Source organism: Vombatus ursinus, unplaced genomic scaffold (assembly GCF_900497805.2).
Source record: "Vombatus ursinus unplaced genomic scaffold, bare-nosed wombat genome assembly UNPS02014812.1, whole genome shotgun sequence".
In the NCBI taxonomy this organism is placed as follows: Eukaryota; Metazoa; Chordata; class Mammalia; order Diprotodontia; family Vombatidae; genus Vombatus; species Vombatus ursinus.
The window spans coordinates 37,398,493-37,410,757 of record NW_020954590.1 but is presented as its reverse complement, the minus strand read 5'-3'; the positions used below and the strand labels follow the sequence as shown (position 1 = coordinate 37,410,757).

General features: G+C 34.6%; 1 protein-coding gene and 1 pseudogene across 5 annotated transcripts in view; one reads left to right on the top strand and one right to left on the bottom strand.

Annotated features, from left to right (window-relative positions):
* LOC114054137 (piezo-type mechanosensitive ion channel component 2) overlaps positions 1–12,265 on the bottom strand; it is a 527,965-nt gene that overhangs the window by 378,195 nt on the left and 137,505 nt on the right. The window lies entirely within an intron of this gene.
* On the top strand, positions 10,885–11,204 carry LOC114054139 (annotated as a pseudogene).

The window sequence follows — 12,265 nt, the reverse complement described above, 5'->3', positions numbered from 1 at the left end:
ATAGATAGATAGATAGATAGATAGATAGATAGATAGATAGATAGATAGATAGATGGATAGATAGAGGGCACAGGGTGAGTTGAAGATTAAGGGGTCATATCTGGAGAATAAAATTAAGAGGTGAGAGAGGATTATACTAGGAGAAGAAGCAAGGGAAAGTTAGAACAGGGTAAATTATCTCACCAAAAAAAAACAGAAAAGGCTCTTACAGTGGAGAGGAACCAGGGGAAGGTGAGCAGAAATAAGTGAATCTTATTCTCATAGGATTTGACTTAAGGAGGGTATAACATACACATTCAATTGGGTATGGAAATCTGTCTTACCCTGCAGGAAAATTGGAGGGGAAGGGGAAAAGAGAGTAGGGGGATGATAGAGAGGAGGGCAGATTGGGAAAGGGGGTAATCAGAAGCAAATACTTCTGAGGAGGGACAGGGTCAAAAGAAAGAATAGAATAAATGGGGTGGGGGATGGGATAGGATTAAGGGAAATAGAGTTAGTTTTTTACAGCCAAATAGAGTTAATTTTTTACAGCATGTCTACTATGGAAGTGTTTTGCATAACTTCACAAGTATAGCCTATATTGAGTTGCTTGCCTTTTCAATGAGGGTGGGTGGGGAGGGAGGAAGGGAGAAAATTTGGAACCCAAAGTTTAAAAAAACACATGTTTAAAAAATGTTTTCACATGCAACTGGGAAATAAGAAATACAGGAAATGGGTTACAGAAATCTATCCTGTCTACATGAAAATAGAAGGGGAAGGGGGGGGAGAGATAGCAGGGAAAGTAGACTAGGGGAAGGTGTATTCAGAATGCATGCCATCTTGGGGTGGTGGAAGGGGTGAGATGGGGTGAAAGTTTGGAACTCAAAATCTTGTGGAAGTAAATGTTGAAAACTAAAAAGAAAAAAAAAAGAAAAAAAAACAAAGGAAAAAAAGAAAAAAAAAAGAAAATGAAGCCCAAGGAAATAAAGTGACTTGCATTCCAAATAAAAATAGCTAACATTTAAAAAAAATAATCAGGGACCCTGAAGAAGAATGTCAATTGCAATCCCAAGGAATCTGAGGCCTTTCCTGGGTAAGGACCAGAGTGCAGGATCAGGAGAGAAATGACCACACTTCTCCCTAGATCACACCACTTTGGAAGCCCCAAAAATTTCCAAACCCCCAGAATTAACTTTGAAAACTGCAGTGCAAAAAATAAAGTCTGAAGCTTTTTTGTCCCTCCCCCTCCACGCACTGGCAACAGAGCTCAACTTTAATATAAAGTTCAAAATCAAGAAATAGGATAGAAAAATAAACAAAGTACCTGACCATAAAAAGCTACCATGGTGCCAGGGAAAAATCAAGACACAAATTAAGAAGAAGACAATGAAGTCAAAACAGGTGTAAGCGAAGCCTCAAAGAAAAAAATGCATGAACTGGACATAAACCCAAAAGAATTCCTGGAAGAGCTAAAAATGATTTTCAAAATCAAATAAAAGTGGTAGAAGAAAAATAGGTGAAGAAATGAAAGCAAAGGAAAAAATCATGAAAATACATTGAACAGATTGTTAAAAAGCACAAAAAATACTGAAGAAAATAACATCTTAAAAACCAGAATTGGCCAAATAGGAAAAAAAAAGCTCACTGAAGAAAATATTCCTTAAAAACTCAAAGTGGTTAAGTGGAAGCTAATGCCTCAACAAGACACAAAGAAATAATAAAAACAAAGTCAAAAGAATGAAATAAAATAAAATAAAATGTGAAATATCTTATTGGAAAAACAACTGACCTGGAAAATAGATTGAGAAGAGATCATTTAAGAATTATTGGATTACCTGAAATCCATGAACAAAGAAAGACCCTAGATATTACATTTCAAGAAATCATCAAGGAAAACTGCACTAAAAACAGAGATTAAAATAGAAATTGAAAGGATCCACCAATCAGCACCTGAATGAGATCTCAAAATGAAAACTCCCAGGAATATTATAGTCAAATTTCAGAGCTCCAAGGTTAAAGAGAAAATATTTCCAGGAGTTAGAAAGAAACCATTCAAATACCATGGAGTCACAGTCATATTCATACAATATTTAGCAGCTACCATGTTAAAAAAATGAAAGACATATTATTGGAATATGATATCTTGGAAGGCAAAAGAGTTGGGATTACAACTGAGAATAATCTACCCAACAAAACTGGGTATAATCCTTCAAAAGAAAAAAAAAGATATTTAATAAAACAGAGGACTTTCAAGCATTCCTGATAAAAAGACCAGAGCTGAAAAGAAAATCTAACTTTCAAATACAAGACTTAAGAGAAGCATAGAAAGGTAAACATTAAAGAGAAATCATAAGGGACTCAATAAGGTTAAAATGTTTATCTTTCTATATGTTAAGATGATACATGCATCTTCTAAGGACTTTATCATTATTAGGGCACTTAGAAGAATTCTATATTTAAAAGGCATGACAGTTAGTTGATTATATTGGAATGAGGTTAAAAAAAGAATAGGTAAGAAAGAGGGATGGCTTGGAAAAGGGTGAAGGTAGTGGAAGAAAGGAGAAAATTATCTCATCTATAAAAGAGGTGTGAAAGGAAGAGCTTTTACAGTAGAGGAGAAAATACTGTGTGGAGGCAATGGTGGTGAACAATGCTTGAACTCAGTAACATCTGAATTGTTTCAAAGAGTGAAACTATATATCCATACTCAAATGGTAATAGAAATCCATCTTATCCAACAGGGAAATAGGAGGGGGAGGACATAAGGAAAAGGGTGAGTAAAAGGGATGGTGCAAATAAAAGAAGACAGTGGTCAGAAGCCAAAAAGACTTTAGAAGAGGAACAGGATAAAAAGAAAGACAGCAAGATAAACACAAGAAAATAAGATGGAGAGAAATGTACATTTAGTAATTATAATTGGGAATTGGAATGGGATGAACTCACGCATAAAATGAAAATGGATAGCAGAATGAATTAGAAACCAGAATCCAACAATATATTGTTTGCAAGAAATATACTTGAAACAGAGAAGCACACACAGAGTTAAAATAAAGATCTGGAACAGAATCTATTATGCTTCCACTGAAGAGGAAAAAAAGCAGGGGTAGCATTCATGATCTCAGACAAAGCAAAAGCAAAAATAGATCTAATTAAAAAGGATAAGCCAGGAAACATACATCTTGCTAAAAAGCACCATAGACAATGAAGTAATATAAGTATTAAATATATACGCACCAAATGGACTAGCATCCAAATTCTTAAAGGAAAATTTAAATGAATTATAGGAGGAAATAGTAAAACTAAACTAGTGAAGAACCTCAAATTTCCCCTCAAATTTATCTAACCATAAAATAAAAAAAAAGACATCAAGGAGATAAATAGAGTCTTAGAAAAGTTAGATATGATAGACCTCTGGAGAAAAATTGATGGGAATACAAAAGAGTACACCTTTTTCTCAGTAGCACATAGCACCTTCACAAAAATTGACCATATGTTAGGGCATAAAACCTCACAACCAAATGAAGAAAAAAACAAATATAAAATGAATTTTAAGACCCTAATGCAATAAAATTACATTTAATAAAAGGTTATACAAGCATAGATTAAAAATTCATTGTAAATTAAATAATCTAATCCTAAAGAATGAGTGGGTAAAAGAACAAATCATACAAACCTCCAATAACTTCATTAAAGAGAATGACAACGATGTGACAACATTCTAAAATTTGTGGAATGCATAGTACTTTGGGGAAAATTTATGTACTAAATACGAATGATATGAAGTCACCCATAAATAAAAGAGAGAAAAAAACAGATCAATGAATTAGACATGCAACTTAAAAAAACAAACTAGAAAAAGAACAAATTAAAAGTCTCCCATTAAATACCAAAATGGAACTCCTAAAAATCAAATAAAATATTAAATTGAACTAATAAATATAGGAGTACATTTTATGCAAAAACAATAAAATAGTAAACTATTGGTTAATTTAATTAAATAAATAAGGAAGAAAGACAAATTTACAATATCAAAAATGAAAAGGGTGAATGTACCACCAAGGAAGATGAAATTAAAGAAATCATTGGGAATTATTTTGCTTAATTATATGACAGTAAAACTGATAATCTCAGTGAATTATTTACAAAATAAATATTTACAAAAATATAAACTGGCCAGATTAACAGAAATAGAGTACTTAAATAAATTATCTCAGAAAAATAAATTGAACAAGTCATAAATTCCAAAGAAAAAATCCCCAGGATTAGATGGATTCACAAAAGAATTCCACCAAACATTTAAGAAGCAATAAATCCGAATACAATATAAACTATTTGAAAAAATAGGTCATGAAGGAGTCCGAACAAATTCCTTTCATGACACAGATAGTGCATTAGTGCCTAAAGCAGAAAGAGCAAAAGCAGAGAAAGAAATCTATAGGTCAATTTCTTTAATGCATAACAATGCAAAAATTTTAAATAAAATACTGGCAAAGAGATTATAGCAATATGTTACAAAGATTATATTATTATGACCAGGTGGGATTTATGCCAGGAATGCAGGAGTGGTTCCATATTAGGAAAACTGCCAGCATAATTGACCATATCAATAAGAAAAAAAATTACATGACTATCTCAATAGGTTCAGAAAAAGCCATTGACAAAAAAAAAACACCACCCATTTCTGTTAAAAATGCTATAAAGCATCAAATCAATGAAGCCTTTCTTAAAATGATAAGTATTATCCATTTAAAACCAAGAGCAAACATTTTCTGTAATGAGCATAAATTTGACATCTTCCAAACAAGATCAGTGGTACAGCAAGGATGTCCATTATCACCATTATTATTCAATATTACACTGCAAATGCTAGCTATAGCAATGACAAGAAAAATAAATTAAAGGAATAAAAAATAGGCAATGAGGGAACAAAACTATCATTCTTCGCAGATGATATGATGGTATATTTAAAGAACCCTAGAGAATCAACTAAAAATTAGTTGAAACAATTAACAACTTTAGCAAAGTTGTAGGATATAGAACTTACATAAATCATTATCATTTCTATATACTACCAATGAAATCCTGAAGCAAAAGAGAATGAAAAAGAAATTCCATTTAAAGTAACTGCAAACAATGCAAAATACTTGGGAGTCTATTTGCTAAGACAAAAGCGGGGACCATATGAACAAAATTAAGAAACATTTTCATACAAATACAAATTTAAAAGATGATTGGATAAATATCAATTGATCATGGGTAGGCCAAGTCAATATAATAAAAATGATGATTCTACTTAAGTTAATTTACTTATCTAGTGCCATACCCATCAAATTGACAAATTATTATTTTACTGATCTAGAGAAAAAAAGTAACAAAATTTATATGGAAGAAAAAAGGGTCAAGATATCTAGGGAATCATTGACAAAATGTGAAGGAAGGTGGCCTGGAGTTACAGACTTCAAAATATATTACAAAGTAGTAACCATCAAAACAATCTGGTGTTGGCTAAGAAATAGAGTGGCAGATCAGTGGAACAGATTATGTATATAATTACTGTTGTTTTGTCATTCAGTTGTGTCTGACTCTTAGTGACCCTATGAACCATAGCACACCAATATTGTCCATAGTGTTTTCTTAGCAATGATACCAAAGAGGTTTGCCATTTCCTTCTCTAGTAGATTAAGGCAAACAGAGTTTAAGTGATTTTCCCAGGTTCACATAGCTTGTAAGTGTCTGGGTTCAGATCTGAACTCAGGTCTTCCTGACTCCAAACCCAGTGCTCTATCAACTGAGCCACCTAGCTGCCTCCACAGAGATTATTTGACTTGCCCAGGGTCACACACCATAGGTATCTGAGAATGGAGTTGAACATAAGTCTTCCTGACTCCAGGTCCAATGCTCTCTCCACTGAGGCATCTAGCTGCCTCTAAGGTACTCAACGCATAGTAGTAAATGATCATCATCATTTAGTGTCTGAAAAACCAAAGATACAAGCTTTTGGGACAAGAACTCATTATTTGACAAAAATTTCTGGGAAAACTGGAGAGCAGTTTGGCAGAAACTTGGCATAGGCCACATCTTACACTATATAGCAAGCTAAGGTCAAAAGGAATAAATGATTTAGGCATAAAGGATAATATCATAAGCAAATTAAGGTAGTATGGGAAAATGTACCTGTCAGGTTTATGGATAATTGAAAAGTTTATCACCATACAAGAAACAGAACATATCACGGGAGGTAAAATAGATAATTTTTATTACAGGCAATCAAAAAGCTTTTGCCCAAATAAAACTAATTTAGCCATAATTAGAAGCAAAATGGGAAACTGGGAAAAATTTCATAGCAAGTTTCTCTGATACAGTCCTCAAATATATAGGCAACTGAGCCAAATGTATAAAAAAAAATAGAGCAATTCCCCAGTTGAAAAAATGGTCAAAGGATATGAACAGGCAGTTTTCAGAGGAAGAAATCAAAGCTATCAATAGCCACATGAAACAGGTTCTAAATTACTAGTGACTAGAGAAGTACAAATAAACTTTGAGGTACCACTGCATACTTATCAGATTGGATAACATGATATAAAATGAAAATGAAAAATGCTGGAGAGGAAAATTGGGACACTAATGCACTGTTGGTGGACTTGTGAAGTACGTGTGAAGCAGTCTGACCATTCTGCAGAACATTTTGGAACTATTCTCTAAGAGCTATAAAACTATGCATTCCTTTTGACCCAACCATATCACTATTAGGTCTATATCCCAAAGAGATAAATGAAAAGGGATAGGACTTATCTGTACAAAAAAAATTGTAGCTCTTTTCATGATAGTGAAGAATTGGAAATCAAGGGGATGCCCATAGATTGGGGAGTGACTGAATAAATCATGACATATGATTTTGATGGAACACTATTGCTATGAGAAATGATGAGCAAGATGGTTTCAGAAAAACCCGGGAAGATTTATAAAAATTCATGCAGAATTAAGTGAGCAGAACCAAGAGAATATTGCACACAGAAACAGCAATACTGTAAGGATGATTAGATGTGAAAGACTTAGCTATTCCAATCAGGAATCAATTTCAATCTAAGACAATTCCAGAGGACCCATGATGGAAATGCTGTCTACCTTCACAAAGAGAAATGATGAACTCAGAGTGCAGATAAAAGCATACATTTTTAAACATTTTTAAAAATTTTTTTTGTTTTCTTTTGCAACATAGCTAATATGGAAATGTTTTGCATGGATTTACATGTTTGACTGACATAAAATTGTTTGCCTTCTCAAGGAAGAGTAGGGGGAGAGAAGGAATTTGGAGCTTAAAGTTTAGGAAAACTATTATTAAAATTGTTTTACCTATAATCTAGAATTATTAAATGAAATAAATAAAAGTATATTAAAAAAGAAAGGCCATAGGAAGAAAGGGGGAATGTGTGGTAGGCAAACACTGTCCAAACTGCCCAATAATTGCACAGTGATGTTTTAAAGCTGCTAAAATTATATGTCTGTGTGACAGCTTGCTAACCACGAAATAGAAGTTAGGTTAAAGTAATGGCCAAAACTAAACTTCTACATTTTATAAAAATGAACCCTCTTCTGAACCACTAATGTATTCTTGCCAACATAATCCTCTTTCCTAAAGTCATAAACTTTGCACAAAAATAAACTTTGCCTAGGTAATATCCACTAAGCCCAATACATATTTTGTGAAAACTTCATGTTATGTAACTGAGGTAGTAATTCCTCATTATATCTGTCTTATTAAAGTATCTATTGAGTGGGCTTTTTCGCTGGGTTATTAAGATGAGGATTAAATGATAATACACTACAATGGAATCAGGACTGGTCTGATGGCCATACACACACACACACACACACACAGAGTGTAGTTGTTAATGGTTCAATGTCAACACAGCAGGAGGAGATCTCCAATGAAGGATTCCAGGGATTAGTGGTAGGCCTTTTGCTATTTAACATTTTTATCAATGGCTTGGGTAAAGGCATAGATTGCATGCTCATTAAATTTTCAGGTGCTATCAAGGTAGGAGGGATAGTTAATACACTGGTCAGCAGCATACTAACAGGATTCAAAAGGATCTTGACAGTTTAAGGTATTGGGTAGACTCTAATAAAATGAAATTTTAGAGGAATAAATAATTTTTAAAAGCATTTCTTTTTTTTATTAAAAGCATTTCTTAGATACTTTGTATCAAGTGCTGTTTTAAGCTCTGAGGATCCAATAGAAAAGCAGGAAGGTTCCTCTCTGCTCTCAAAAATATTGCATTTTGATAAAGAGAGATAATACATACATAGGAGATTTCAACCACAAAGTAGAAATATAATATATACTGGTTCATTTGTTTCAGTTGTGTTGACTCTTGGTGACCTCATTTGGGGTTTTCTTGGCAAAGATACTGAAGTGGTTTGCCATTTCCTTCTCCAGATTATTTTACAGATGAGAAAACTGAGGCAAACAGGGTTAAGTGGCTTGCCCAGGGTCACACAACTAGTAACCATCTGAAGCCAGATTTGAACTCAGGTCTTCCTGACTCCAGGCCTGGCACTCTATCCACTGCACCACTTAGGTCCGCAAAAGTTGTATACATGGGTTAAAAAAGAACCCTCACAAGAACAGGATGGGTGCTAGGGGATAAGGTGTCTCAGGAGCTAGCAACTTTCCCTTGCTTGGAGTTCTTTAGCCAAGACTGAGTGTCCCACTTATGTTGTGACCAAATACATTATAGTATAGTCTTCTCATGTGTAGGTTGAACTAGATGACCACTGAATTCCCTTCCAACTCTAATATAATGTGATTCTATAGCTCTTGAAATGTTAAGATATAGAATTAGTTAATAAATATTCATAAACTAAAGGATAGTACCAATGTCATTTACCTGAATTATGGAAATAACTACCCTCACTATAGACTGCAGCAATGGAAACCTTCCAAATACTTAGAAACATACACACAGTGGCCAAAATTGTACAACAGAAGTTCACTATATAATATCATATCATATCATATCATATAATGTAATGTAATATAACATAATATGATGTAATGTAATATACTGTAACATACATGTATTAAATGTTTACTATGTGTCAGGTACAGTATTAAGTGCTGAGGATACAATAGGAAAAAGAAAGACAGTCCCTTCCCTCAAGTTGTTTATAATTTGACAGAGGAAGACAACAATCAAAAGGAAACTGAAACACAGAGGTCGGGGAGAGAGGAGAGAAAGTACCAGGAATGGAGTCATGATGATAGTGGAGTCAAATTCAGGGAGTATAGCTGATGGTAAAGGAAGAGTTGGCTGGGCTTCTGACGTTGCTTTAAATGGATACTTAAGGAGGAGTTTTTTGCTCTACCCTTCTGCCCTCCAATCAGAGGGTAGAGGCAACTTGGAGTACTGATGAGGTATGAGTACTAAAGCTGAAGCGGTCTCCATGATGATGAGTTTTTTGGTGATGAGATTATAAACCAACAGATGATAAATCCACATACTACAAATATAAGCCTCAAAATACATGAGAATTCAACAAATAAACTCTACCAGAATTAGAATATCATCACAGACAAAACTTTTATTCATGATTGCATAGACAAAATATAGTCTTTAAAAAAATAAGAGCAATGTTTTCAATAGCACCACATTAAATACTCATCAATCAACCAACAAGCATTTATTAATGGTCTACAGTATAGTAGGCACTGTTAAGTGGACCGACAATGTGTTCATATGTATGTATTCTGAAAATAGCTACAAAAGAGTAGATTGGATATGAGCACCTGGGAGATGAGGAAAGGTTTCATGTAGAAAGTGGTACTTGAGCTTTCTTGAAGGAATCTCGTGTACAGCTTCTATAATAAGAGGCAGAAGTAATGAGGATGCTTATTTCAGGCATTACAGTTGGCCAATGGAAGGTTCAGAGACTGGAAATGGAGTGCTATGAATGAGAACTTGTAATAAGGTCACATTTACAGGATTGTAGAGTAAGTAATATGTAATAAACCTGGAAGGGTTAGTTGAGATCAACTTGTAACAACTTTAAATGTCAACAGAATAGTTTATATCTTCGCTTAGAGATAATAGGGAGCCAAATGACTTTATTGAATATGCCAGAAAGGTGGTCAAATCTATAATTTAAGAAAATTATTTTGGCAGCTAGGTGTATTGAAGTGTGGCAAGTCTCAAATCAAGGATGGCAACTGAAGGCTGCTGACCAGGAGCAGAAAGACAATGAGGAGGAGGAGATTAAGGGTATGTGGTGTACTGATAGTGCAGGCTTTGGAAGCTGGAAGAGTTGAGCTTAAGTCTTATGTCTAACACACACTAGTATCGTAAGCATGGGCAAGCCATTTAACCTCTAAGTGCCGCAAGCATCTTCTAGAGACTCCAAGTTATAAATTAGTTGCTTGGCCACATTATTGAAGGGAGTTTCCCACTCTCATTTTTTTTTTCAAATCACAAGTTACAGAAGGACAACACTAAAAAAAAAAAAAAAGGTTTGGAACTTCCTGATCTTGTATCTAACTTTTCCTTAGATCAGTTTGGAAACAATAGGATGGACCATAAGAATTAGAATGGGTTCAGTATAGGATTTTATATTTCAATGCTGTCAAATAATTCTTAACATTTATATATATGCGAATATATTTACATGCTTGCACACACATATATACACATGTTTATATATGTGTAAATGTACACATATATATGATATATGAAGCACAAATTAATGCCAGCTTCCATGGGACCAGCTTTGAGATAATCAATCAACAAACACTTATTAAGCACCTACTATGTATCAGGTACTTTACTAGGTGCCAGATATACAGAAACAAATTAAGGAGTCCTTGCAGCTTCTGCTGGCTGCCATTGGGTTTACAGTAGCACCGCAGCCATGGCCATCCGATACCTCATGGGCGTAGGCCTCAACAAGGGCCACAAAGTTATCAAAAAATGTTTCCAAGATGAGACACTGCCGTCGCCATGGGCACTTGACCAAACACACCAAAGTTGTGAGAGATATGATCCGGGAGGTGTGTGGATTTGCCCCTTATGAGAGGTGGGCCACGGAATTGTTAAAGGCCTCCAAGGATAAGCGAGACCTTAAGTTCATCAAAAAAAGGGGTGGGAACTCACATCTGGACCAAGAGGAAGAGAGAGGAGCTCAGCAATGTCCTACCTGCCATGAGGAAGGCTGCTGCCAAGAAAGACTAAGCTGGACCCTGCCAACCTTCCCCACTTACCCAATAAAGATTTGACAAATAGGGAAAAAGAAAAGTCCTTACAATCAAAGACCATATATTCCATTAGAGGGAACAACATATACATATATAAGGATAGATTTCATCTACATACATACATACATACATACATACATACATGTATATGTATACACATACGCACGCTCATATATATAACTACATATATATCATAAATCAATGATGATATTTTGAGAAGAATGGCACTAATAACTGGAACGGGGGGTCAGGAAAAATTTAATAGCCGGAGAGGTGCTGGAACTAAGAAAACTAGGAATTCTAAGTGGTAGATGTACAGAGGCATTCCGACATTGGGCAAGCTAGTGCAAAACCAAAGAAATAGGAAATGTTGTTTGTGAAGAAAAAGGAGAAGATCAGTAGGAACAACCACAAAACAGTGAAAAATTGCTTGCTCCACAGGTAGATGTCTTGGCTTTCCAATTAACTCTCTGCCTGGTTCTGGAAAAGCAGCTTAATTACTCTGTGCCTCAGTTTACTCCCATAAAAGGAAAATAATAGTAACTACTCATACTACTAATCTCACAGGAGTGTCGTGAAATTCAAAGGAGAGAGTCGGTATAAAACACTACATATCCAATAACTACCATTCTATCATTAAAGGTCACCAGCTTTGACATTCTGGAAACTTTAGTTATGGTAAGTTAGATAATTCTAACTTGCCATAATTGCTTAACACTCAAAATTTTGAAGACTGATTTATTTTATTTTTCTCATCAAATAATTAGTAATGGTACAATATTCACTAGGAAAGAGGAAGTGGAAAAGATGGGCTGTTCAGATGCTTTGGTTTGACTTAGATGCTTTATTGGAACACCTGAATGTTATGCCATGCCACTAAAACTAGAACCAAAGACAAAAGCCTCTTGGAATTTGAGAGGTCATCAGGGTATAGTTTTGGCACTCTAAACTTTAGACACTAAAGGTACTATGTAAACATCATAAATATACCTATAGACATGACAATAAATGAAATCTTACATAGATCCACCACAACAT